Raw genomic sequence first — 5026 nt, forward strand, 5'->3', positions numbered from 1 at the left:
TCCACCAAGCCCCCTCCAAGATTTGATAGTGGTGGTAGCAGCAGTAGAAAGAAAGATAATTTGAAAGCCCGAGGCAAACAGTTCAAGAAGTCTGGTAGTATTTCGTCTAGCTCCAGTGGTTCACGACAGAGCTAGAGTTATACAGGGATCTATTGCAGAACTTGTGGTGGAAGACATCCCACATAGCAATGCCAAGGAGTGTTTGGTAGTTGCAATATCTGTCGACAGCAAGGACATTTTGCCAGAGTCTGTCCACAACGAAGTTCTCAAAGATCCCAAGGAGCAGAATCATCTGGATCAGTGGCTCAGACTGATAGACGATCATCTGCTGTTCACTCTTTCCAGCCACCCACTACTCAGTCACAGCCGAGGCCAGGAGGAAGCCAGACTTTTAGCCAGCCTCCGAGACAGCAGGCCAGAGTGTTTGCCTTGACTGAAGAACAGGCCCAGGAAGCACCAGATGATGTTGTTGCAGGTAACTGTTCTCTTTGTGGTTACTCTGCTTATGTATTGATTGATACGGGTGCATCCCATACATTTATATCTGAGCGATTTGCATTGATGCATGATTTGCCTGTTGAGTCATTATCTGTTGTAGTATCTATCTCTTCACCTTTGGGGAGAGGTCTTATATCAGTGAAGTCTGTTAAACGTTGTATACTGCAGTATGATGGAAATGAAATTGAGTTAGATTGTATTGTACTCGGTTTGTCTTATTTTGACTGCATTATCGGTATTGATATGCTGACCAAGTATAGAGCTACCATATATTGTTTCCAGAAGATTGTGAGATTCAGACCTGAAATGGCTAGATGAATGAAAATTTTACGGTAAGGATTTTAGATCTAGAATTCCTTTGATATCTGTGTTGTCTATGACTCGATTACTACAGAAAGGAGCACAGGGATTCCTTGTGTATTCAGTAGATGTACTGAAATCGAGCCCGTCATTGGAAGATTTGCCAGTGGTATGTAAGTTTGCTGATGTCTTTCCAGATGAGATTCCAGGTTTGCCTCCAATCCGAGAAATAGACTACAGTATTGAATTGATATCAGGAACAGTTCCTATTTCAAAAACTCCATACAGAATTGCACCGATTGAATTGAAAGAATTGAAAGAGCAGTTAGAAGATTTACTGGCCAAGGGTTACATCAGATCGAGTTTTTCTCCTTGGGGTGCGCCAGTATTGTTTGTCAGAAAGAAAGATGGTTCGATGAGACTCTGCATTGACTATCGACAACTGAACAAGGCTACGATAAAGAATAAATATTCTTTACCTCGTATTGATGATTTATTTGATCAGTTGCAGGGTTCTTCTATTCATTCCAAGATCGATCTGAGATCGGATATCATTAGTTGAGAGTCAGAGATTTTGATATATCGAAGACAGCTTTCAGAACCAGGTATGGCCACTATGAGTTTATTGTCATGCCGTTTGGTTTAATGAATGCTCCAGCTGTATTTATGGGTTTGTTGAATCGAATATTTTTGAAATATCTTGATGACTTTGTGATTATTTTTATGGATGCTATTCTGATTTATTCCAAGAATATGATTGATCCATGCTGAGCATCTTAGAACGGTATAGAAGATTATGAGGAATGAGAAATTGTATGCTAAACTGTCTAAATGTGAATTTTGGCTGAAACAAGTTGTATTTTTGGGACATATTATATTTGGAGATGATATTTCTGTTGATCCTAGCAAAGTTGAAGTTGTGATCAGTTGGCCTAGACCGACATCAGTGCCAGAGATACGCAGTTTTATGGGTTTAGCCAGCTACTATCGTCGATTTGTTAAAGATTTCTCCAGTATTGTGAAGCCGATTACTCAGTTAACTCAGAAGAATGCCCCTTTTATTTGTTCAGAGGCTAGTGAATCCAGTTTTCTAGAATTGAAGAAGAGATTGACCAGTGCTCCGATGTTGACTATTCCATCAGGTACTGGTGATTTTGTTGTTTATTGTGATGCTTCTCACAGAGGATTAGGTTCTGTTTCGATGCAGCGAGGACATGTTATTGCCTATGCCTCAAGACAACTGAAACCACATGAGACTCGCTACCCAATTCATGATCTTGAATTGGCTGCCACGGTGAGAAATTTGAGATTTATTCCGATCACAAGAGTTTGAAATATCTATTTTCACAGTCTGAATTGAATATGAGATAACGAAGATGGCTTGATTTATTGAAGGATTTTGATTGTGAAATCAAATATTATCCGGGAAAATCGAATGCAGCAGCTGATGCACTGAGTCGAAAGGTATGTTCTTTATCCTTGTCGACGACTGGTGTTTCAAATTTGATTGAAGATTGCTGTCTTTCTGGATTGGTATTTGAGACAGATTGTCAACCTTTGAGACTTTATGCTACTCAAGTTGAACCAGAATTGATTTTTTGAATTAAAGAAGCACAGAAAGTTTATCAGAATGTTCAGAACTCGATATTGATGGTCAGATCAGGGCATCAATCAGAATATCAGGTTCGTGATAATGTACTATATGTGAATAATCGACTTGTTGTGCTAGATGTTTTCAGACTTGAAACAACAGATTTTGACAGAAGCGCACTATAGTTGTTTGAGTATTCATCCTGGTGGCAGAAAAATGTACAATGATCTGAAGAAATAGTTTTGGTGGAAACAGATGAAATCACATTGCAGAGTTTGTGTCCAGATGTTTGAATTGCCAACAAGTAAAAGCAGAAAGAAAGAAACCAGGAGGTCTGTTGCATAGCTTATATATTCCTGAATGGAAATGAGATCACATTTCTATAGATTTTGTGACGAAGCTACGACGATCCTCCCGAGGTTGCGATGCGATTTGGGTTGTTATTGACAGATTAACCAAATCAACATGTTTTATTCCGTACACGATGACGTACAGACATGACCAGATGACAGAGATTTATGTCAGAGAAGTGGTCAGATTGCACGGTGTGCCGAAGTCTGTCGTATCAGATCGTGATCCTCGATTTACTTCTCATTTTTGGCACATTTTGCAACAAGTAGGTACTAAATTACATTTGAGTACTGCATATCATCCTCAGACAGACGGACAGTCAGAGCGGACTATCAAGACATTGGAGAATATGCTTAGAGCTGTATGCTAGATTTTGGCACTAGCTGGCAAGACTCTTTGCCACTTTGTGAATTTTCCTACAACAACATCTATCAGACGAGTATAGAGATGGCTCCGTTTGAAGTGTTGTATGGCAAGAAGTGCAGATCTCCTCTATAATGGGATGGGATATCTGAAGTACCTAAACTTGTGTGGGGCCCTTAACTCCTAATCGTTTTTACAACACAATCTGATTAGGGTTAATTAATTACAGCGGAAAACGAGTTTAAATTTTCTTTACAATGAGCCCAAAATATTTCTTCTATAATTTGAATACTAAAAATAGTATTTTATCTCATATCATAAAACTCGCCCACATAATCAAAACCAATCATATACAAACACCTCAAATCCTCGGGACATGCCTCGGTATATAGATACATATATATATATATATATATATATATATACTGGGAACAAAACATAAAACCTCAGCCCAAACTGTGACTCCCTCCAGAAGTACCCTTTCCGGCCTCCTGATATCCTTGAGTACCTTCCATTGTCCACACACAAAGACAACAACAGCCCCCCTTGGGGATGACCAAAGCTCCGTATGGAACAACCATCATATATACCACAAGTATCTAAACAATGATATATGGTATGCAATCCATGTATGTCGTGGAGGTATCAGGTCAAATGCCCATCCACTAAGCACATGTCAGAATCAAACGAATCGCTATCAAATCAATGTTCGAGCTGGCACATCGGCCTCAATAAGGGATACTCGTATGATAGCGTCGACAAAGCGCCATCAAATCCCAAATCTCATATCCAATCATCGGGGCCACAATTGTCTATGCTTTACGGGTCATATAATATCAACATAGCAATTGTGTTCACAAACCCCAGAATCCAATCAAATCATATCAGGATATCCAAGGATCATAGCTCAACGTGCATGTCATGTATCGATGTATGCATCAAACGATGTGTGTTAACAAAACATTTATTTTATACATCGATATATCAATCTCAATGTCATGTATGTCACATCAATCAACAAATAAGGCATATAGACATGTATTCTCATTCCAATCAATCAAATCAATCTGACATATATCATATAATACAGATACCTGTCGTATGTAGACATGTATTCTCATTCCAATCAATCAAATCAATCTGACATATATCATATAATACAGATACCTGTCGTATGTTACCCGGTCGCAACATACCTCAATTCTTCGTTTATTCTCGATATCTTTCAAGGGATCAATGAAATTCAGTGCACTAGATTAATCTACACAACAACATGATAGGAAGAATTTATCATGTACAGTTACTTCATGAAGACTTAATCTATTAAATCTCAAAATTCAGTGCACTATATTAATCTACACAACTAAACCATCTCTTTAGTTTATTCAATTCAAACAGTAAGCACTTTTTTTTTCTTGTTTTTATTTTAAGCTATGTGCCTAATTAATTTAGGGGAAATAACCCACGTAAATCATTTTGAGGTTTACACATCCTAGCTTTAGATCCTAGAATGGTTAATATTGGATTCTTAGGTACAAATTCAATTAAAAACTGAAAAGAACAAAAGATAACTTGTACTTCACCTAATTGAATTTCCCAAATTATGATAAAAAAAAAAAAAACAAGGTTATGGAAACTTCATCAAACTCCCATATTTTCAGGCATCAATTTGGCTTCTCGATAAACTAGCGTAAATCATTTAGATATTAAAATTACTTCAGTTCCCACTTACAGTGTTCTTACATGGCATCACTTGATTAAAATCCTAAAACACAAATGAACTTACCCTAGTTATCGATGAGCAGCACCATAAGAATCCGTTTGCAAGAAATTTGTGAAATCATGAAATTTTGCTCTACCCTCAAACCCAAAGCAAGTATGAATTATCTTTTCTATTATTTCATTTTATCGCGTACAATGTTT

Source organism: Primulina tabacum, chromosome 14, assembly GCF_025594145.1.
Source record: "Primulina tabacum isolate GXHZ01 chromosome 14, ASM2559414v2, whole genome shotgun sequence".
In the NCBI taxonomy this organism is placed as follows: Eukaryota; Viridiplantae; Streptophyta; class Magnoliopsida; order Lamiales; family Gesneriaceae; genus Primulina; species Primulina tabacum.